The sequence below is a fragment of the Bos grunniens genome, chromosome 3, assembly GCF_055505025.1.
Source record: "Bos grunniens cultivar Pamir isolate PY7600 chromosome 3, Bosgru_T2T1.0, whole genome shotgun sequence".
In the NCBI taxonomy this organism is placed as follows: domain Eukaryota; kingdom Metazoa; phylum Chordata; class Mammalia; order Artiodactyla; family Bovidae; genus Bos; species Bos grunniens.
The window spans coordinates 25,158,810-25,183,734 of record NC_141167.1 but is presented as its reverse complement, the minus strand read 5'-3'; the positions used below and the strand labels follow the sequence as shown (position 1 = coordinate 25,183,734).

At 40.2% G+C, this 24,925-nt stretch overlaps 1 non-coding gene across 1 annotated transcript; it reads left to right on the top strand.

The window, feature by feature from the left end:
* Window positions 1-15,760: 15,760 nt before the first annotated feature.
* TRNAY-AUA (transfer RNA tyrosine (anticodon AUA)) lies at window positions 15,761-15,835 on the top strand. The gene has a single exon. It is a non-coding gene; the product is annotated as a tRNA-Tyr (tRNA).
* Window positions 15,836-24,925: the final 9,090 nt, after the last annotated feature.

Below are 24,925 nucleotides of genomic sequence, written 5' to 3'. Positions count from 1 at the left end.
AATAACCTCAGATAAGCAGATGACACCACCCTTATGGCAGAAAGTGAAGAGGAACTAAAAGGCCTCTTGATGAAGGTGAAAGTGGAGACTGAAAAGTTGGCTTAAAGCTCAACGTTCAGAAAACGAAGATCATGGCATCCGGTCCCATCACTTCTTGGGAAATAGATGGGGAAACAGTGGAAACAGTATCAGACTTTATTTTTTTGGGCTCCAAAATCACTGCAGATGGTGATTGCAGCCATGAAATTAAAGGACGCTTACTCCTTGGAAGGAAAGTTATGACCAACGTAGAGAGCATATTAAAAAGCAGAGATGTTACTTTGCCAACAAAGGTCCGTCTAGTCAAGGCTATGGTTTTTCCAGTGGTCATGTATGGATGTGAAAGTTGGACTGTGAAGAAAGCTGAGTGCCGAAGAATTGATGCTTTTGAACTGTGGTGTTGGAGAAGACTCTAGAGAGTGCCTTGGACTGCAAGTCCAGTCCATTCTAAAAGAGATCAGTCCTGGGTGTTCATTGGAAGGACTGATGCTGAAGCTGAAACTCCAATACTTTTGCCACCTCATGTAAAGAGTTGACTCATTGGAAAAGACTCTGATGCTGGGAGGGATTCGGGGCAGGAGGAGAAGGGGATGACAGAGGATGAGATGCCTGGATGGCATCACTGACTTGATGGACATGAGTTTGAGTGAACTCCGGGAGTTGGTGAAGAACAGGGAGGCCTGGTGTGCTGCGATTCATGGGGTCGCAAAGAGTCGGACACAACTGAGCAACTGAACTGAACTGATTGTAGGCAGAGAAAACAGCAAATGCAAACAAGCAAAAGCAAATGCGCAGCGTGCGTGCATTCATGTCAACTTGCTTCAGTCGTGTCCAACTCTCTGTTACTGCATGAATTGTAGCCTTCCAGGTTCCTCTGTCCATGGGATTCTCCAGGCTAGAATACTGGAGTGGATTGCCATGCCTTCCTCCAGGGGATCTTCCCAACCCATAAGACCCATAAGAGAACCCGTTGTCTCATATGTCTCCTGCATTGGTAGGTGTGTTCTTTACCACTAGCGCCACTTGGGAAGCCCAAATGAGCGGCACCTTTGGTCAGTTGCAAATGGTTTAACATCAGAGCAAATGCAGGATTTGAGTGAGCGAAAATGGGGGGCCAAATACTTAGATATAAATGTAAGGATAAATGTATGATAACAAACCAAAAAGCTTAGGCTTCATCTTGTGGATAGTGGAGCTCAGGGAAATGACAGGGTCACATGTACAAGTTTTAGAGACGTTTGGTTTTGGGGACTATTTGGAGGGGAAGAGACTGAAAAGTGGGGCTAAGAGTTAAGAGAATTTTATGGTAGACCAGTAGAGAGATGAAAATGAGAAATTTAAGATTATTGATTATTCACAATTGTCCCTATTTTTATTACCATGAATAACTAAAAGCAAACAATGTATATGCTTCCTGATTTTGTCTACATTCTTCTGTTATGAAGATATATCATGTTCAGGGTTTTTGTTTGTTTGTATTGTTTTGGCAAGAAGGGGAATAGTATTTCTTTTTATAGAGTACTAATCTTTACAAAAGCCCTTCCATGTTTAAGGACATACAATAAATAATATCCCATACAGTACACTTTTAACTGGAGACCAAAGCAGAAAGGTTTTCAACAGTATCCACCAATTGAGATATATTCCTCGGTGGTATATTCAAAATTGATTACGCTTCTGAATCATAAAACCAGGTTCCTACGATGTCACTTAAAAGCTTTGTATCATTGGGCAAAGTCCCCAATGTCTAAATTGTTATCTTAAAAGTGGTGTCTCAGTCAGAGTCAGAGTCAGGAAACAGAAGGCATACTCAAAGAGTAAAATGGAGCAAGGTTTAATGAAGGAAATTCATCACAGGATGATGAATCACCCTGGGGCTAGCAATAGTGGAGACTCATCACCTCTTTGACCTTGAGAGAACACACAGAGAGAGAGACAGAGAGACAGAGAGAAAGAGAGGTGTAGTTGTAGGATAAATATGGGCTGTGGCCTGCACACAGCCACTACTAACCAGTAGCCTAGCAGAGAGAGAGTTGGGGAAATAAATACCCAGAATTCACTTTCTTTCAGTCTTTAGATATCCTGCCAGTGTCCCCACTGGCCAAATCCTTCTACAAGCAAGAGGGAAAGAGGGCCTACTGATGCAGTCTATAAAGGTCAGCCTCCAAGGCCACAGAAAGAATGGGGAAAAGAATAGAGTAGATCTAGGTTGTAAATGTAAGATACCCAGTTCAAAATGTAATAATGGATACCTACTTCTCACACAGATTTGCTGTGAGGGTCAAATGAGGTAACATATATAATTTGTAAACTATACCAACTTCCCTGGTGGCTCAGATGGTTAAGAATCTGCCTGTAATGCAGGAGACCCAGGTTCAATTCCTGGGTCAGGAAGATCTCCTGGAGAAGGAAATTGCAACCCACTCCAGTATTCTTGCCTGGAGAATCCCATGGACAGAGGACAAATATAATAATTATAATATTCATTCTATAAGAAGTAAACAAGAAAGAATAATGGCAATCTATAGTATGGGTCTCCTGAGGCTGACATATCTCAAACTTTCAAATCAAGAGTAGCTCTCCACTAGAATTTTTTCATTCTAGTTAAAAGTTCAAATCTTGAAGACAGAAAAATCTAACTGAAAAAGAATGGATGCTTGGGGCTGGTATACTGGGATGACCCAGAGGGGTGGTACCGGGAGGGAGGAGGGAGGAGGGTTCAAGATGGGGAACACGTGTATACCTGTGGCAGATTCATGTTGATGTATGGCAAAACCAATACAATATTGTAAAGTTAAAAAATGAAATAAAACAAATTAAAATAAATTAAAAAAAAAAAGAAAAAGAGTGGTTCAGTATCAAATGGTTAAGGCTAAGTGAAAAAATGAATTCCCCTAGTGAGGTCCATGTGACAATGGTCAGATAGGACTCAGAAACCTACTCATCAGCATCTCTAAGTTATTTTTCTGCCCTTCCTGTTTCCTAATCCCAGTTCTAATATTTGCCAGAAACAAGGTGGCTCAGATGGTAAAGAATCTGCCTGCGACTCAGGAGACCGGGGTTCGATCCCTGGGTCAGGAAGATCCCCTGGAGAAGGGAATGGGAATTCATTCTAGTATTCTTGTCTGGGAAATCCCATCAGCTACAGTCCATGGGGTCACAAAGAGTTGGACACGACTGAGCAACTAACTAACCACCACTGCCAAGTGCTTAGTATATAAGCACTATCTAACTCACTGGGTCTTCCCAGGTGGCTCAGTGGCAAAGAATCTGCCTGCCAGTGCAGGAGACACTGTTTGATCCCTGGGTCAGGAAGATCTCCTGGAGGAGGAAATGGCTCTAGTATTCTTGCCTGGAAAGTCCCAAGGAGAACCCTGGAGGGCTACAGTCCATGGGGTCACAAGAGCCAGACAGGACTTAGTGACTGGGCATGCACCCACATCTACTTATCAGTGGATGATGAACCATGATAAAATTTATTCTGCCTACAAACCTTATAATCCAATTTATACTCTTTTCTTGTTCATTCCTATTTAGCTATTCTGACCTCCTTGCTATTCCTTGGACCCCTCAAATTACACTCCTGATTTAGGACCTTTCCTTGGGCTATTCCCTCTGCTTTTTCCTCAGAAAGACATATTGACTAACTTCTTCATTTCTATCAAGTTTATTCAAACATCACCTTCTTAGTGAGGCCAACCCTATTCAAAACTGCAGTCCCCTGCCCAAGTTCCTGATTCCCTTTATCCTACTCTATTATTTTTTTTATAACTTTTAACAAGCATATGTTAATTTCTATCTCCCCTTGTAATTCTACTGATAGAGATGTTTGAGTTTTGTTCACTGAGGTATTCCAAGCAACTATAACTGGGCCTGGCCCACATTGAACACTCAACAAATTTTCACTGAATTAATCAATCAATCATTTAGTCATGTAAAATGGTTTCAGGAGGTTCACTGACATTAGCAATTTTCTGTTAATGGAAATTTTATAAGTTGAAAAAAAGAAAGCTATGTTGGCATTGCATTTTAAATCTGATAGCCTCATCTCAACTATAATTCACTCAAAATTTTCTGCTTACAGGTGAAAACATATAAGTGATGATTAATCCCCATTATAGCCAAAGGTAAAAGCTGTAACATTTCTATTAAAGGAAATATAAGATCAAGCATCAAGGTGGTACTATAGATAATAAGTGTTTGTAATTAACATACTGTGGATAACTGTTAACTCTGTCAGCATACTTATAAAATGTAAAAACTCCCAAAGCAACTGGGAGTTCCATGGCAGCTGCAGTATCAACACTAGCCACTTTGCCAGTTGTTCAGAGGCTGTGCAAATTAAACAAATTGGTAGTAACACACATAATGCATTTGGGACCCATTTTTGCACAACATAAGTTTATGTCTCTTTTTTTTTCAATAAAGATTTTTTCTTTTTCTTTAGATAAATTATCAATCCTGACACATGAACATGTGGAGATGAGATAAAGTTAAAACTGGAAAGGGGAATAAATCATGACGTGGGCAGTTTAGGTACTTCTAAGTAAACTATCACTGGTTTCTGATTTGAGTGAAAAAGGTTACTTGTGCAGCAAATTTGGGCCCATAAATTCATGGCCTGAATATGCAAAAAATATGAATTGAGTGATTAGTATAATTATTGTGTTGCAGAAATAACTGGAAAGTCAAAGAGTTCAGATGACAGAATTAGGTATCAAGGTATCAAAGGGTTAAATGGTTTCTTTCCAGAAAGCCAAATCTTCTACCTCTACCACTCAAGTGCTACAGAGTCAGAAAGATTAGGAATCCACTGCACAGCCAATCAATGAAGGACATGATTTTAGTGGACCCAGTAACAAATTAGGCTTCCCAGGTGGCTCAGTGGTGAAGAATCTGACTTTAGGAGTAGGAGATGTAGGAGCATAGGAGACAGTGTAGGAGAGGTAGGAGACACGGATTTGATCCCTGGGTTGGCCCTGGGTTGGGAAGATCCCCTGGAGCAGGAAATGGCAACCCACTCCAGCTCTAGTATTCTTGCCTGGAAAACTCCATGGACAGAGGAGCCTGAAAGGCTACAGTCATAGATTAAACTCAGTTGGACAACAACCCTTACTGATTCAGTTGTAATCAACCTCATAAGTAAAAGGTGTGTGTGTATGTTATACCCGATGGATATGTTTGGGTTTCTTACTGCAACAGGGAACTACAACATCTAGATCCAAACTGAACTATTTCAAAACAAGAAGTAAAATCTCACTTGTTTCCCATACTGTGTAGTGCTATTCCGAAAGAACCAACACAGCTTTACTAGATACTATGGGTTGTGTACTGAACTGTGTCCCCCCATGCAAATTCATATGTAGATAACCTGAACTCTAATACCTCAGAATATGACTGTATTGGGAAACAGGGTGTGTAAAGACATAGTAATTGAGGTAAAATTAAGTCTATGAGTGGGTCCTGATCCAATATGACTGAAGAGGAGAATTAGGAAACAAACACACAAAGAGGAAAGTCCATATGAAGAGTGAGAAGATGGCCATATACTAACCAAGGAGCGAGGCGTCAGAAAAACAACTCTGGCTACACCTTGATCTTGGACTGCAAGCCTCCAGAAGTGTGAGTAAATAAATTTCTATTGTTTAAGCAACAGAGTCTGTGGTATTTGTTATGGTGGCCCTAGCAACCTAATATATCATGTATGATTCATCTCATTATGTCACTGCATGAAAAGAATGAAGTTTAAAAACTCCAGTTCATGGGACTTTCCTGGTGGCCCAGTGGTTTAGACTTCACCTTCCAATGCAGAGGATGTGGGTTCGATCCCTGGTGGGAGAGCTAAGATCCCACATGCCTCATGGCCAAGAAAACAAAACATAAAACGGAAACAATATTGTAAAAATTCAACAAAGACTTTAAAAATGATCCACATTAAAAAAAAAATATTTTAAATTATTAAAAAAAAAATCCAGTTCCCAATCACAAATCACAAGCATGAATGTTGACGGACACCTCATTTATGCAGCATCATAAGGGAATAAATCAGTACACACTAAGTAAAATTTACAGGTAACTAAAGCTTGCCTCTTAACAAACCAAAGTTCCTAATTCTAATCATATCAGATTGAAAGCTTCCTAAAAATACATTGGTATATGCTATTCCCCTTTTACAACAGAGTATACCATGATGTAACTTTTAAAGAATAGAATGGAAACTTTCAATAAAATTGGCAATTGTTATTCAGTACTCAAATTCAATTATTGCTTCTACTTAAGATTAATTTCTCGTGTCTTTTATAATTTGTTTTTCTTTCAGTTGAGAGGGCAATCTACTCCAGTATTCTTGCCTAGAAAATCCCATGGACAGAGGAGCCTAGCGGGCTATAGTTCATGGGGTTGCAAACAGTTGACATGCCCTAGTGACTGAGCATGCATGCACACATGCACCTACTTCCAGTTCACCTTTACTGAAAATTCCAGTGTGTCTCCCATCTTAGCAGGCCATCTAATCTGCTGCAGGCTGAGACACTAGGGATCTAAGCATGTTAGAACTATGTCTTAAGAATTAAAAGGCTTGAGGGAGGGTCCAAAGGGCTTGCCCATGAGTAAACAATTTAATATACTCTCTGTGGCATATTTTTTGGTTCTCAGAAATGTTTTTGCTTCCTCCATAGCTTTTGCTTGTATTCCTAAGGGCTAACATTGAAAAGTTTTTATGACCACTATGTTTGGATAAGTGAGATTTTATTTTTATAATATTTTATTAATAATTATTGGCTTGTTTCCACTTCAAAAACTTTTCACAGCATCTTTATAGTGAATTTACATTAAAATCTGTATAGTATTGATTTCTGACCTCCAAAAAAGATGAACATATCAATTTAAATAATAACAGCTAGCATATATTAGCATTTATTATGTGCCTGATACTATGCTAAATGCGCATTAGGTATTTCACTTCACTACCAGCAATGCAAAGAATTTATTGAAAGCAAGGAAAGGGATGCGAAATCACTATGACCTTTCAGGAACTGTGCTTACTGGATGGATATATTATGCAAATGAGCATTTCTAGATGAAATAAAACATTTTAATCGGGTTTTTAAAAAGCTATTAGTAAAAACTAATACCATATGCAAGTTCCAAATTAAATATAATCCTGGCACAAGCCAAATAATCATTCTTCTCCATGGACCATCACTCCTGACAACAACCTGAAAAATTAGAGATCCCTCTCTCTATGTTTCCTATGACCCAACATGAATTTATGAAGAAGATACCTCACAGGCAGAGGGACCTCTGGAAATGAATTACTAGGTTAAGCAGAATTACACTGTTACGTCAACTCCTACCTCTCAAAAGGGATGTACTTAACACATTTGGAGGTTAATTTTTTTAAATACATTTTATTGTGATGTAATACACAGAAATGCAGAGATCTTAAGGGTTCAATGTGATGAGTTGTGACAAATGGATACACAACACCCTAATGAAAATATAGCATATTTCAATTACTCCAGAAAATTCCCTCTTGCCCCTTTGCAGTCAACCTCTTTCCCCAACTATAGATAGGTATTTTTCAGATGTAGCAGCAGTGATGGTAATAGCTACTGTTTATGGACTGTTAACAATAGGAGTATTTACAGAGTGCTCACACGCCAGGCACTGTGCATATATGGTATTCCATTCAATTCCCATGTCAAAGGCTGGTATTAGCCCCATTAGTCTATTGGGAATAAAAGAATGGGGAAAAATAGGAAGACCAAGAAATTGATTACCCAAATTCACATAACTACTGAAAGGTGGGATAGACTTGAATAGAGAATATCTGAATTAGAATTCCTCATGCTAAACTACACTGTCTCTACACAAATACTAAGGAGTTCTTGTTAATTCAAAATACATTCTAAGAAGTGGAATTAGTGAGGCCACCAGCTCTAACCCACAACTCCACTTCTATTACAATCACACCCAAGTACCTTATCTTATAAGCAAGCAAAGGTTTCAGAAGCTAATACTAATGATAACTAAAGAGGATTACTTACAAGTTTCTTAACTAAAAAGCTGCATATAAATCCCTCATATATTTCGAAGGTAGTTAGGAGAGGGCGAAAATCCTCTATATAGGTGGTGGATCACAACCTCATCAGCCCTAAGGAATGGTTAGTGCTTCAGAAAAGGAACAGAAGGAATCCAGCCATTCACTCTACAAAACCCACCAGGAGATCACTTTGTAGCACTGCACTGTCACTTTATCAGGGAAGCACAGAGGCGAACAGCTGGATTGAACTTTTTGATTCCTCATTACATTAATTTTATTCAGTGTTTTAACTCAACCCACTCACATTTACAAAACACTTCACACAGACTACTTCTCTCATGAATGGAGCTCCATTCACCTTTCACTTAAAACATCAAACTTATTCTGAAATGACTGAGGTTAAAGCCTGTTCAGTGTCAATTTGCAAGTATAAAATAATGAAAAACTAGGCTCACAAATGCAGGAAGGTAATGTGAGACAGCCTTCTTCAAGGGGTTCTACTAGAATAAAGCAGCTAGGTAAGGGGTACAAGGCCGCTCTCAGGAGCCCACAGGGGTCGTGACAAAATGTGTTGTGGAGTGGGTATATAGGGAATGCCCTGAGGGAAGATTTATGAGAATTACCACCCTTGGTGGTTTTGATGTTATTAGAGTGGAAAAACAGTCCAAATGTCAAAGTCTGAATATTTTCCCCAGTTTCTCTAAATGACATCTTACATCTCCCCGTTTATTGTGATGGGGCCACTCGTGGCTCCGCGAGCACGTGGGCGGCTGGGGGCAGATAGCATTGAACTTGGTTGGGGTTTTGCTAAAAAAAAAAAAAAGCAGTATTGGCTAACCCCTGGGGAGTCAGTATGACTCATTTCCCCCCAAACCTGGAGTTGTTTTTGAGAAGTCCCTCTGGGAAGTTTCCCTGTGGTCTCCCCAAATCCCTGAACATATGTTGGGGGATGGGAGGTTTTCTCTCTTTTAGAAATGAATTGTCTGTAGCAGGTTCAAGACTTCAAGACCTGCGTTTAGTAAATCCTAAACGTTTGACAACCCCAGCCCAAAGAGAGCCAACGATTACAACACACAAATATATCCCAGCCAACATCTGATCCTCCCTTTTTCCTCTGCTGAACAAGGGCACTGCTCATTGCAACAGACGCGCCTCCTGACTTTCATGTAACAGAAACACCCCAAGCCTCAAGTTGACGACGGGCTGTAATCGGGGAAACGCATCGGAGGGTGCTGCTTCTAGACAATTAGCTGGAGTCACACAGGCTGAGGGGTCCCCCTGAGGATCTGTGCTCTCTCGCTCATCACCCTAGGGCCCCGCTCGCTCGAAGCAGCCCGGACTTTTTGGCGCCACCAGCTAGTTCAGCAAAGCCAGAAGGGAGTGGCGCGCGCGGGGCAGCGACTCAGCCAGGCTGGGTCGGCTGTGACGCGGGGCGGGGTGCGCGGCAACTCAACTTTCGGTTGTCTCCCCAGAGGCGGGGAAAGTCTCTGGTGGCCGGCGAGGGAATGACCAGGAGCCCATCGGGAACAGAGCCTCCACGTGGGCGGTCAAGAGGACCGCCAGAAGTCCGCGAGCTAGGGGCGCGAGGGGGCAGCTCCTGCCTTCAAGGGTCCCTTCTCCCTCTCTAAGAGTCGGGGTGGCGGCACTGGGCGCCTGGAGCGACCGAGTCACGGCCACGTGGCCGTGAAGCCGCTGTCGCCCTTGACAGCGGGTGGGCGGGGCGCCGGGATGGGGCCCGCCCGAGGGGCGGCTACCTGGTTCTTGAGGCGCATCTTCTCTGCGGCGCTATCCAGCCGAAGGCGGCGGAGGCTGGGCTGGGCTGGGCTGGGCTGGGCTGGGCTGGGCTGGGCTGGGCGCGGCGGGCGGGAGGATGTCCGCGGAGTCGCACCGCGCTCGCTCGCCCGGCGCTGCGCTGTCGCTTTGCCAATGCCGTCGCTGCTGCCACCCCCACCGCTGGCTCCAGGGGGAGCCTTGAGCAGGAGGTGGCAGAACCGACCCTGGCGCCTAGCTCCGGGCTTGGCATCGAGTTTATGCTTAAAAAGTTAAATGAATGAATCTCTTCACCAATACTGCCTACCGGTGCTTAAATTTTAAATGAGTTAGCATTTTTTTTTTGGCAGTTCAAGTCCACCAGCAGCAACTGACCAATGTTTTGACCAAATACCGTGTTGGGTTCCAAGGATTTACAAACGCGATCAATTTGGAATCCTTAGATGAAATCGTAGCCCTTACCTCATGGCTCAGATGGTAAAGAATCTGCCTGCAATGTAGGAGATTAGATTGGAACTCTGGATCAGGAAGATCCCTGGAGGAGGGCGTTGCAACTCCAGTATTCTCGTCTGGCGAATCTATGAACAGAATAGGGGAGGAGGCGGGGTGGGGTTCGAGGTTGGGGAGTTGGGGAGGCTCTGCTGGGGGGGTGGGGCCTACAGTCCACAGGATCGCAGAGTTAGACACGAGTGAGTTACTAACACTAGGTTAAATCTTATGCTTTAGGCAAAGGTGCACTGGAAAAGTGTGGATATACTTTTGACGGAGTGTGGACACACTAACTGGGTCCTTCAAGCCATGTTTGACCATTTGGCTGGTGTCTAAGATACATCCAAAGTGAGAGAGACAATGATTAACATTACTAAATCCCAAACAAAAATGACTGGGACTTTTGTGCATTATGATTTCAGCTATGTTTATTGGCTTCAGTGACTTGGGAGAGCAGAGTTACTCTGTGGCCTCTTAAACCACACTAGTCTTTTGAGTATTAGAGTGTTGGTCTGGTGCTGGATAAATCTGATAGTTAAAAGTGGGAAAAATTGTTTAAAAAACGTTCTTTTCAAGCCCTCCAGACCTTTGTAAAACTTTCCCGCCAAGAGCCCAGAAACTCAGAAACTCAGTTAGGTTGAGAATGCCCATTATTGCCTAAAGGAAATCTACTTTGATTCAAAATACAGGAAATACAAGCATGAGTAGGACAAGACTTACTGGGTTGAAGTAAACATTAACGCAGTAGTGTTAGAATGGAAATATTAAAGAATCATCTTATCCAATGTTTCTTTATAGGTGACAACACTGAGGTCCACATTACAAGGGAATCAGGAGGAAAAACTGTAAAAGTTATTCTAATCCCTGTTCTACTATTTTATTTTACAATTCTCAGAATTTTCACATTTTCTGTTTTTAGGACTTGATCCATTCAAACCTTCAACTGGACACAAATAAAGTGACTGCCTAGGTAGTAGAAGGACTTGGAATGACAAATGAAATGAATTTGATGTTATTTTCATTATAATGATAGCTGTTAGTTATTAAGAACTTATGTGCACTTTCCATGGATTATCTCATTTAATCCAAGTTTTAAATGGTTTAATTCTTAGTGCAGCCTTAATATGGAATAATCCCTGATGGCTATAAGAGCTGTTTCCCACAGTCTCCTTTGACTGTGTAATACAAAAGAGTTTTGTTCCTGAGAAGATGGGGATATACCAACTCAAAATTCTAACTTGTATTCTTTGACCCAGTAGTTTCACTTTTATAAATTTGTTTTAAAGAAGTAATCAGTAATATGTTCAAAGACTTGGCTCTATGATTATTTACTGTAGCATTCTTTGAAATATGGAATAAATTGGAAATAGTCTTTAATGGTCAACAAAGAGAACTGATCATCCATACAATGGAATATTCTGTAAACATAAAGAATGATGCAGTTGATGAATATTTATCAACATGGGAAGATGTTCACAATACATTTCAAACTGAGAAAAGGAGGTCACAAAATTGTATCCTGTTTTTGAAAGAGTAGCAATGGTTATTTTGGAGTGATTTTTATTTCTCTCTCTTTTGCTTGTCTGTATTTTTTTAAATGTCAAGGGTAAATATTTATTGTTTTGGAATTAAAACAAATTTTGTTTAATGAATCACCATCTCTGATTATTATCAAAGTACCTACAATGAGCAAGACAATGTAGGAAAAGCCAGCAGGCAAGAATTCAGTTCAGTTTAGCACAGTAAAGAACACTGTCGTAACCACTGAAGTTAAGGTATTAAACAGATGCAGTTTCCAATAAGCTCTGCCCTTTTTAAAGTACGTCATCTTGAATAGGTTACTTGGTTTTTCTAAGTCTAAAAACAGCAATGACAATAATAGCTAACATTAATGAGAGTTTACTTTGTGCTAGACAGTGTGTTATGCACTCTGTTTACAATCTCATCCCCACATCAACTGACAAGGAAATTGAGGCTCAAGCTGAGACAAGTTAAACAAGCTGAGTCTACACAGTTAGATAAATACTTCATAGTGTGGTGGTGAGGGTTAAATGCAACAGGTACTTAAAGCACTTAGCTTAATATACTGGCAGATATGCATATATATGTATACACACATGTGTGCATATATATATGTGTGTGTGTATATATATATATATATATTCAATGTCAGTTTTAAAAAAATAATTTAGGCACAACCCTTGAAGCAAGTTGTGTTCTTTTTAACAATTTTAGTACTCAAATCCAGGGAATCTACTTGGGTTATACTATGGTAGGTAAGATCATGGGATTTAAAACCTATCTTGGTTTGCATCCAAGCTCTACCACTTACAAGCTCTATGATCCTGGTTATGTTACTTAATTCTTTTTGTGCCTCAGTTTTCTCATTTGTAAGATGGACATCACATTAGAACTGACTTCTTGGGGGTTCTGAGTATTAACTGAGTTAACAGAAAGCAATAAGGATAGTATGTGGCATAATTAGAATTTTTAAATAATTACACAGTTTACAAATTGTAAGTTCTTTTTACACTAATATAAAGATCTTAGTGCATATTCCTTATATTGATATCTGAACATATTATTGTTTAATGCCAAAAGATTATGTAAATGCAAAATGTGTCAGAATTCATAGCAGGAAGCGGTCTCCATTTAAAAGAAACCCATGTGGCATCTACATGCACTTATATTACTAAGACAGAAGTCAAACTCAGAAACAAGATATACACAAAAATACCAATTCTTCCAGTCTTAACTTTTCCAAAAACAGTTCAGCCATGGATTCTTCAAATAAAACAATCTGGCATATTTAGGACTTTACTTGGTCATGCATTTTGTTTATTACAATTAGAGATTTGATCTAGTCTCTGGATTTATGAAGTCTTTTGAAAATAATTGAAAAATTCCACACAAAGATAAAAAATAAAGCATCTTCAATTTTGTAATCGAATATGTTAAGTTAATACTGCTTATGAAAAATTCATAAAAAGAGCAAATCATCATAGTATTAAGAACCATGCTATAGGAAAAAAACTATTTGTCATCAATTGAAAATATATTTTAGGCTAAACTATATACATATGTGCATATATACATTTAATTAAAGGTAATATATTCATATTAATTTTATCAGCATAGTATTGTTTTAGAATTATGTTCAATTCTCCAAAGTAAATGATAATTTACTTTGTACTTCCCAATACACCATAAATGAATCTGTGATAATTTTACAATGTACTTCCCAATACACCATAAATGAATCTGTGATAATTTTACAATTACAAGTCAACTGTGTCTCTAGGATAGTCAACTTGGATGTAACAAAACAATTAGTAAGAGCTTGGAAACTTACTTTCTTCCTCTGGAAGACAATTCCTGTATTAATGGCAATATTTTTCTTTAGAAGTCCTGAATTTTCACACAAAGGCATTACAAGCTCATTGTGCACCTTAATTATAAGGGCACCTGTGTTTCTTTGTTTATCTGATTGGTCAGTCCTGAGGATTTGATTTGCCACACTCCTCCCCTGTCCCGCCCTATTTCTCTCTTAATGAGAACAACTTAGCAATACCATCTGCACAACCTCCAAGCCCCAAATAATGACTGGGGAGGAATACAGGTATTAGTTATGGTGGAGGAGCACTTGTTGCTGAATCTTCGTGTAAAGGGCTAAAATTCAGGGTTAGTAAGTATAAACTTGAGTGGGATATGTTAATTTTAAAACATAGCATGAAACCTCATCCCTACCCTTCCACCCCCACCCCCTTCTCCCCCACCACGCCAATGCTCCCCCTTTTCTCCCTGGGGAGGCCGTGTGATATTAGATAAGTCAGATTAATCCCTCCACCATCATATAAGAGTCCTGTGATCTTTGGCAAGTGCCTTTATCTCTCTGAGCCTCAGTTTCTATATAATAGATTTAATAGTTCAAAACCTCATGGGTTTTGAAGATTGTTTTTAATATTAATGGAAAAAGTGTGTAAAGTAACCAGTTAATACAAGTTGCTTCTCTTTCCTCTTTCCCCTTTGCATTGGGAATATTAAAAAAAGTCTCCAACTATATACATTTGTAGGAGAAAAGGCATGTGTGAAAGTATGGATATTTGTGGATTTGACATAAGGTAGAAATGCATCTGTTGTCTTCATCATCAACATCTCCTGAAAGGGAATGAAAGAAGTCTATTCATTAAACAAGTATGCATTAAGCACCTACTAGGTCTAGGCTTCCTGCTAACCACTGGCAATAGAGTTGTCTTCTGTCCTTGAGAAGATCTCAACCTTAGGGGACAGTAAATAAGGAAATGACAGACTGACAATTCGGTATAACACAGTATGTGTGTGTGTTCAGTCATTCACTCGTGTCTGAGTCTTTGTGACCCCACAGTATAACAAGTACTAAAGTAGGGAGCAGCACTGAGGACTGTGAAAGTATAGAATAGGAGCATACCAAGGCAGCCTCTGGGGAGAGGGGGAAGGCAAGGTCTGGGAAGATTCCTGGGGAAAAAGTGATTCTAGAATTGAGTTCTGAAGAACAAGCAGGGGTTAGAAGGTGAAAGACCGAACATCGAAGCTTGAGAGAGATACATTTTAAAAAAGACAGCTGTGAAGTAAATGATGTATTCCATTGTCAGAATGAGGCTACATTGTAGTATTATGAATATAACAGAATTTGTGCATTCTCTGATGTTTCATCACAGGAGATTTTAATGGGAACAATGAACAAGTGCTGTTTTTAAGTAAACCTGTGAGCATATGTTCAGAAACATTTGATTAGAGCTTTTGCTCTAACAGTTTTTAACTATTCTTAGTTGCTCCTTAACAGTTGCAGTTTGCATTTAATAGATTAGATGATTAATTGCTTATTAGTAGAAAATAACTCAGGCAATCATGACTTACAGGAAATGGTAAGAAAAAGAGTCTTCAGCCTTCACATAGGTTTTCATGCTGAAAAGAACCTTAGAGACCATTGATATCATCCTCATTTTACTGGCAAGAAAAGTCAAGTCTAGGGAAGCTCAGAGATATGCTCAAGTTCTCACAGCTGATGAGATGCAGAGCCAGAAATAGAACCCAGTTCTCTGGGCTCCCTGCCCATTGCTCGCATCAATGACTGTGGTTGCCACTTGCTGGACATTTCCAGTGTGTTAACATGATAATGAAAATCTCTAAGTCTTATTTTATTGACATTTCTAATCTAATTTGAATCCGTTTAGAATGAAACAGGGAATTACTACTTGTTGTGTGGGTACCAGTGAATGAAGAAATGGTGTTCATATAGATCTTGTTTCATTAGCTGGTTAATGTATTTCTTTCAAAGCTAACTTTTTTTTTTAGCTTTATGTACATCTTTTAGATATTGTTTCTAAGATTTTCCTTGAGGAGTTTGATTTAACTTGGTTCGAGTTGACAAATATTACTTCCCTGGTGGCTCAGACGGTAAAAGCGTCTGCCTATAATGCAGGGGGACCCGGGTTCGATCCCTGGGTCAGGAAGATCCCCTGGAGAAGGAAATGGCACCCCAATCCAGTACTCTTGCCTGGAAAATCCCATAGATGGAGGAGCCTGATAGGCTTCAGTCCACAGGGTCGCAAAGAGTCGGACACGACTGAGCGACTTCATTTCTGTGATAGGAAAAGCAAATCTTTTTTTCTGTTGCATTTCCTCTGGATGCCAGGCTTCACGAGAGGCTGTGCCATGTCAGGAAAGAGCACAAACTTGGGAATCAAACAGGCTTTGGTTCAAATCCCAGCTCCACAACTGTCTCATGGATCTTGGAAGGTTACCTACTTCCCATATCTATAAAATGAGGGTGTGAAATAAATCTACTTTATAAGGTTGTTCTATAGATTAAAATGAACAGAACAAGTAAATGGAATCCATTTTATTCATGATCATTTGTCCTGCAGATTACTCACATTTATTAAGCTGAGCAGCATTCTGTTAAAGGTCATTTTTATAAAGCGTGGCAGATTGCATTTTCCAAATGTGGCAACAACAATATCTCCCTACCCACCTTCTCTTTTGCAATGTGACCTTGCTACTCCCTCACCAAGAGGGGAATCCAATCCTCTTTCTCTTGAATCTTGGTCACTCTTGGTGACTCTGGGTCACACTATCCACTGTCCCTTCTTCTAGTTGATAGGAATGCAGAAGCCATGGTGGGAACAGAGATACGAGGTAGCAGGACAACAAAACAGAAAAGCTCCCGGAACCTTGATGATTATATGTTGTCATAGCAGCCGTGGACTACATATCCAGACTTTTACATGACAGAGGAATGAACTTGTATCTTATTTAGACCACTTATTTTGGACCTTCCTTTGTCACAGCAAACCTGCTAATATGCTAACCTACACAACTGGAGATACTAAAGCAAGCCTGAAGTGATTAGCATAGAGCAGGTGCTCAGCAGTAAGTAGATAGCGCATTTAAAACACTAAAACCAGCTATTGCCCTCCAAGACACAATCCCACCTTTCTGGGTGATATTTATATTAATACTTGGTTCATTGACCTGCTCCACAGAGCATTCTCTCCTATCTATGCCCTCCTAGTCATCAACAGACAGTAATAGTCTATTTAGTCACTTAATCGCACTATCCTTGAAATCCTCATCACCAATGACTCACTTTCTCTCCATTTCAGCCACCTAGCTTCACAAGAAACTCCAGGCTTCATCATGGTACTAAATGACTCCAACTCTAAGTTCTAGAATTCTGCCATTTTCCTCTCTGATTCCAGCTCTTGGTTGCCTCTCGTATTCTCTCACTGCTACCAAATCAGTTTTCATCCTCGTCATGTTCCTATCCTGTGTGCCAATATGATTTCCTTACTGGCATTTCTATTGAGAATGGGCCACACAGTCAGCATTTTCCCTGCCACCGTAGAGTCCCACTTACCCCCTTCATCCTCTACCATTCCCACTTGGTCAGCCTTAGCCCAGACTGGTCCAAGTGGACCTCCACTGGACTCCCACAGTCCCTCTATCACAAACTGGTGTCACTTTGCTTTATCAGTTCGTGAGTCTGTCTCCTCATTAGACTATGAGCTTTTTGAGGTTAGCAACTGGACTTATTTGTCTACATGCATGCTAAGTCACTTCAGTCATGCCCAACTCTTTGCAACCCTATGGACTGTAGCCCGCCAGGCTCCTCTGTCCATGGGGACTCTCCAGGCAAGAATACTGGAGTGGGTTGCCATGCCCTCCTCCAGGGGATCTTACCAACCAAGGGATTAAACCTGCCTCTCTTGCATCTCCAGCATTGGCAGGCAGGTTCCTTACCACCAGCACCACCTGGGAAGCCCACACTTATTTGTCTGTATAATTACAATTCACAGCAAAAACATGCCTGCTATTTGGAATGTCCCAGGTCGTCCCACCTCCATGCCTTTGTTTATTCCATTCCTCCCTGGCAATATTTCCCCCCACTGCCTCCTTCTAACATCAGACAAATTCTGTAAGGTTTATTTCAGATGCCACTTCCAAGAAGTTTTTCCTGATATGTTCCCTTCTTAAAGCTCCAAAGCATTTCATTTGTATTTCTTTGCAGGCACTTTGATTTTGTAATCAGCTCAGTTACTGTATTCACTCAGTGAGATACTGCCCACTTCACTCATGGCTATCATTTGCTCCTTATTAATACCCAATCATCCTGAGTTTGCAGATAAGGTAACTAAAACTCCTTAAGGGTGATTTTGCCCCAGGTCACACAGCTAGAAAGCAATAGGACCATGATTCATTCCAAGGTCAGTGTTCTCACGCAGTGTTCCCACATCTGCTTTGGGCTTTTGTCCCTTGTGTGAATATCTTGTCTCTCTGCATGAGTTCTTTGTGGGCAAGGGCTGTCTCTCACCTGTGCATTTCCTCTAACATCTAGCCCAGCCTCTTGCATTTAGTGAATGACACAAAATACACAGAAAATAAAATACTGATTCAGGGACCCTCAGAAAACACCTGCAAGGCAGCGTGCAGACCCCTCCCTCCAAACCCATATCCCTCTCGCTGACTCAAGGGGCCTGGCAGCCAATGGGCTCACACCCAACCATTCGAGGAGCAGGTGTTAATTCAAACAACCTCATTAACAATCTGTGGGGCTCCTGGACTAATTACAGCAGGGCTTAAACTATGTCTATTTCCCACAGTTCAACAGCTTCTGTTTTTAACCCATAGTGGTAGGATCTAGAGGAGAAGGAGTGAACAAGGATCTAGTTTTCTCCCATGCCACCCTTTGCCCCCCACGATGTTCCAGAAGAAAAGAATCTGTTAAAAATAAAGAAAATATATTAAATCAGCTACATAAAATGTGATTTATATCTCACCATTTCCTTGGCTATGTAAACATTAGACTTTAAAAAATCATGGCAAATATAAAAGCAAAGAAAATATATCAAGCTACCTTACTGATAGAATAAGCACCCTTTTCCCCAGGGGTGTAGTTACCATGATACTTTAGCAATTCCAAACATTCCTGTTCTCCTAAACATCACTCTTCTACCGGGAAGTGAGGTGCAAGCCCTGTAAGGTTATATGTGGTTTTGTTTAGTGTTTGTCTTCCCATTTCACTTAAAGTGGGAACTCAGTTATTTCTTATGAATCCAGCTCTTGGCAGAATGCTTAGCACGAACTACTGATAGTGTAAGTTTGTTGAGTGAATAGTCTAGTTCAGTGTTACTTAAACTTTTTAAAAACTGTGCAAGTTAAAGACTATAATTTTCATGATCCCTCTGTTTATCTCCCTCTGAAACAAAATTTTTATGAAAAAAATACTTACTTTTACTACTTGCAATGCACTGTGATGTTTTCTATCCAATCCTATACCATCCTATTATGTTATTTCTTTTAAATTCTGGCTGTGACTTAATAAATTGGTTTATAAAAACAATAAGGCATTCCAAAATGAATTAGCATTATTTTGGACTATATTTAGGGATTATATTTTATTTTGTTCATAGGTTACTTTATTTACCATCTCCATGTTTCTTTCATATTTTCAAATGTTAAGTGAGGACATCAATTAAAGAGAAACAAGGAGAAATCCTTTGCATAGAACAGACAATAGCTCTCCTTTGTAGGGTCTCTGTATCTAAACTTTGCTTCCTTGCCTTGGAAACACCATGAAAACTTGGGATCAGAGTCATTGTTGCCAACAAGTGTTTTCCACAATGTATGTGTCTGTTCTTCCTTGGACCATCAATCAATAATCACACCAAACATTTACTGAGTACTTACTAAATTCCAAGGCCTATTCTTTTAATCACTGTGTATGTATCTCGATGTAAATATATAGGCATATATCCTCAGTTAATCCTCATAAAATACATTTAGATAAGAACTATTATTATTCCCATTTTACAGATAAGAAATCTGAGGCACAGAGGGACCTACACAGCTGAAAAACAACAAAGCCAGTATTTTTTTTCAGAGCCAGTATTTGAACCTAGACATCCTTAAAAGAATGTGCATATAATAACACATAGACTATGATATTGAAATCCTATCTCTGTCTCTTATTAATTGTGAGATCTTGAAAAAGTTATTTAACGTCTCTATGCCTAGATTTTCTCAAACATAAAGTGAAGCTGATGAGAATAATAATAGTTACTACCTGGGTTTCCCTTGTGGCTCAGCTGGTAAAGAATCTGCCTGCAATGTGGGAGACCTGGGTTCAATCCCTGGGTTGGGAAGATCCCCACTCCAGTATTCTGGCCTAGAGAATTCCCTGCAGTGTATAATCCATGGGGTCACCAAGAGTCCAACACAACTGAGCAACTTTCATTTTCACTTTCACCAGATTTATTGGAGCAGGAAATGGCAACCCACTCCAATGTTCTTGCCTGGAGAATCCCAGGGACGGGGAAGCCTGGTGGGCTGCCGTCTGTGGGGTCGCACAGAGTTGGACACGACTGAAGCGACTTAGCAGCAGCAGCAGCAGCAGATTTATTGACACGATTAAGGCAGTTTGTATATAATACTTAGAATAATGCTTGGGGCATGGTAAATGCTCATTACGTGTTTATTGTTAATATGATGGCTTCAGAACCTGTACTCTGCACCACTGTGCTAAGCTGCCTTTATAGATATGACTTCCAGAGTTAGGGAAACATATGCACTGAAAAGAATCCTAGAGATCAACTACTTCCTCCTGGTCATTTCACAGATGAGATTGGTCTGAAGAGGAGAAGGGCTTTGTTTGTTCAAATGTATGTGGCAGAGCTGGGCCTAGAGCTTCAATCTGTGCTGGGTACAGTGTCTGTACTCAGTGCCATTTCTACCTCCCAGCCACTCTCCCTCCCTCATATGTTTGGTCCCTTGGTTTTCTGAGAACACTTCTATTCTGTGCTCTTCACTTTCTCCATGTGATTCTATCCTTGGGAAGAAACCTAAGTGCTAGGCCTTGTGGAAATTCTTAAACTCAGTATCCTGCTTCCTATGTTTGTTCACTGTGGGTATTTAGTTTTTTATTACAACATACAAAGCTAGAAAACACAAAATCTGGGGGAAGATAGACCTGCCAATTTTGGTTCTATCGCTTACTAATTTCTCTGTGCCTGCACTTACTCTTCTGATGCCTCTCTCATCCCCAGCTTAGCCTGCTGCCTTGGCTTCCTCAAGAATTCCTGTATCTATCACTTACCTAAAGCCAGACATCCTGGAATACGAAGTCAAGTGGGTCTTAGGAAGCATCGCTACAAACAAAGCTAGTGGAGGTGATGGAATTCCAGTTGAGCTATTTCAAATCCTAAAAGATGATGCTGTGAAAGTGCTGCACTCAATATGCCAGCAAATTTGGAAAACTCAGCAGTGGCCACAGGACTGGAAATGGTCAGTTTTCATTCCAATCTCAAAGAAAGGCAATGCCAAAGAATGCTCAAACTATCGCACAATTGCACTCATCTCACACACTAGCAAAGTAATGCTCAAAATTCTTCAAGCCAGGCTTCAACAGTATGTGAACTGTGAACTTCCAGATGTCCAAGCTAGATTGAGAAAATGCAGAGGAACCAGAAATCAGATTCCCAACATCCGCTGGATCAAGAAAAAAGCATGAGAGTTCCAGAAAAACATCTATTTTTGTCTTGTTGACCTTGCCAAAGCCTTTGCCTGTGTGGATCACAATAAACTGTGGAAAATTCTGAAAGAGATGGGAATACCAGACCACCTGACCTGCCTCCTGAGAAATCTGTATGCAGGTCAGGAAGCAACAGTTAGAACTGGACATGGAACAACAGACTGGTTTCAAATTGGGAATGGAGTACGTCAAGGCTATATATTGTCACCCTGCTTATTTAACTTATATGCAGAGTACATCATGCAAAATGCTAGGCTGGATGAAGCAGAAGCTGGAATCAAGATTGCTGGGAAAAATATCAGTAACCTCAGATATGCAGATGACATCACCCTTATGGCAGAAAGAAAAGAAGAACTAATGAGCCTCTTGATGAAAGTGAAAGATGAGAGTGAAAAGTTGGCTTAAAACTCAACATTCAGAAAACTAAGATCATGGCATTTGGTCCCATCACTTCATGGCAAATAAATGGGGAAAAAATGGAAACTGTGACAGACTATTGTTTTGGGCTCCAAAATCACTGCAGATGATGAGTGCAGCCATGAAATTAAAAGACACTTGCTCCTTGGAAGAAAAGCTGTGACCAACCTAGGCAGCATATTAAAAAGCAGAGACATTACTTTACCAACAAAGGTCCATCTAGTCAAACCTGTGGTTTTTCCAGTAGTCATGTATGGATGTGAGAGTTGGACTATAAAGAAAGCTGAACTCCGAAGAATTGATGCTTTTGAACTGTGGTGTTGGAGAAGACTCTTGAGAGTCCCTTGGACTGCAAGGAGATCCAACCAGTCCATCCTAAAGGAAATCAGTCCTGAATATTCATTGGAAGGACTGATGCTGAAGCTGAAACTCTAATATTTTGGCCACCTGATGGGAAGAACTGACTCATTGGAAAAGACCCTGATGCTGGGAAAGATTGAAGGCGGAAGGAAAAGGGGACGACAGAGGATGAGATGGTTGGATGGCATCACTGATACAATGGACATGAATTTGAGTAATGTCCAAGAGTTGGTGATGGACAGGGAGGCCTGGCGTGTTGCAGTCCATGGGGTTGCAAGGGGTCGGACACGACTGAGTGACTGAACTGAACTGCACTGAACTTCCTGCCCCATATAGTTTATCCCCACAGCAGCCTGAGTGAACCTGTTTAAAAAATGTCACTGCTTTGTTCAAAACCTTTCAATGCTTTTTCATTATTTGTACGGCAAGGACCAAAATCCTTAAGATGGTCTACAAGACTTTGCTTGTCCGGGCTTCTGCTGCATCTCTCACTGCACTACCCCTCAAACTTGTATTCTTTCATTTCCTTGAAAGCACCCTTTCTTCCCTCATCATGGGAACTTTGCATATCATGTTTCCTTTATCTTAATTGCTCTTCCTTGGGGCTTTATTTATTTAATGCCTACTTCCCTGGTGACTCAGATAGTAAAGAATCTGCCTGCAATACAGGTTCAATCCCTGGGTCAGGAAGATCGCCTGGAGAAGGGAGTGGCTTCTGAATACTCGAGTATTCCACGGACAGAAGAATCTTTTAGGCTACAGTCTATGGAGTTGCAAAGAGTCGAACATGACTGAGCAACTAACATTTTCACTTTTCTTTCAGCTTTTCCAGTGATATATTTTAGTTCCATCATCACCTACTCAGGGAAAACTACCTTTTTTTTAAGTGACTTTGTAGAATTTATAATTTTAATAATTTCATTGTTTTTAGTTTTTCCTTGATTAGTCTCCATTTCTTCCACTAAGATTAAAAACTGAGGATCCGAATAGTATCTTCTTTCTCTCTGTCTGATTCAGAGTCTGCTATATATTAATTAGACTTTTTTGCCATGTATCTTGGAGAAGGCTATGGCACCCCACTCCAGTACTCTTGCCTAGAAAATCCCATGGACGGAGGAGCCTGGTAGGCTGCAGTCCATGGGGTCTCGAAGAGTTGGACATGACTGAGCGACTTCACTTTAACTTTTCACTTTCATGCATTGGAGAAGGAAATGGCAACCCACTCCAGTGTTCTTGCCTGGAGAATCTCAGGGACGGGGGAGCCTGGTGGGCTACCATCTATGGGGTCACACAGAGTCGGACATGACTGAAGCGATTTAGCAGCAGCAGCAGCAGCAGCCATGTATCTAACCTACCTTGTATCTAATCATCCTAATGACCCATAAGGTAGGTCTAGTGTGTCTTTTATAGATAAGGAAATAGAGATTCAGGAAAGTTAAATAATTTATCATATAGTCATACAGCTAGTAAGTGGTGAGGTTGGAATTTGAATTCAGTTTCATCTGATTCAAAACCTGGTATTCCTTACTTTCCACTGTATTGCTTGTGATTAGGAAGCTTTTAATCATTATTATTATTTTTTTCTGTTAAAAAAGAAATTAAGAGTATGTTAGCCAAATGCAAAATTTCTTTCCTAGATATGTGCAAATTTTTGATTTGCAAGATGACAAGAATTGTACATCCACATTACTATCTTTGGAAAATGATTGCATGTGTGTTCAGTCACATTTGACTCTTTGTGACCCTATGGACCGCAGTCTACCAGGCTCCTCTGTCCATGGGATTTTCCAGGCAAGAATACTGGAGTCTGTTGCTGTGCCCTCCTCCAGGGGATCTTCCTGACCCAGGGATCAAACTCATGTTTCCTGCGTCTCCTGCTTTGCAGGTGGATTCTTTGCTGCTAAGCCACCGGGGAAGCCCCAGAAAAAGATTACCTACCTCTGTATGATCTTCTTTCAAGACAAATGTTAGTGGCTCCTGTTTAATCCATCTAAATTCCTTGTGTCAGATTTCACTGGGTGCATCTGTATGTTTACTTTTTTTATTCTGCCACAGAAACTTGTATTTGAGAAATAAAGTTTGTCCAGGAATGACTGAATCAGAAGTTTGAGGTTTAGATACTTTGGCTTGCTGAGGTTTAGGGAAATGCAATTGTTGTAAACCAAGTAGTTCTTATTCATGACTTCCTCATGTTTTCTTTATTTCTACTCATTACTGCATCTTTATTATCAGTTTGAAACAGATTTTTCCTTTTGTATCTTGTTAGTTTTATCTTCCCAGAATTTGTTGTAGGGAAGTAAATTGTAGATTTCACTTTGATTCTGATGCCTCCCTGAACTTCAAAGGTAATATTCCCTCAGAGAGATGCTTAGATTCTAATTTTTTATCTCAGAAAATTATACAAGCAACATATTTGAAGCAGCATGGTGGAAAAATCTAAAAGAAGAAATGAATGCATGAGTTTTCTTTTTAAAGAAGGTGCAGATAAAAAAGTAGAAGAAAGAAGGAAAGGCAGAACTGTATGAAGAGGACAGGCCCCCTTAAGCATTGAATGGCAAATTTAACAAAGAAAACTTTTTTTCTTTAAGATAAAAATTATCTTGAAGTAAAAATGGGAACATGATTTTTTGAAAATGATTTTCATTTTTGAAAATGATTTTCATTTTTGAAAATGATTTTCAAGGCAAGGAACAGAAAGCTACTGTTACTGTAGTTTTTCTTCTGAAAAGAGTGATTCA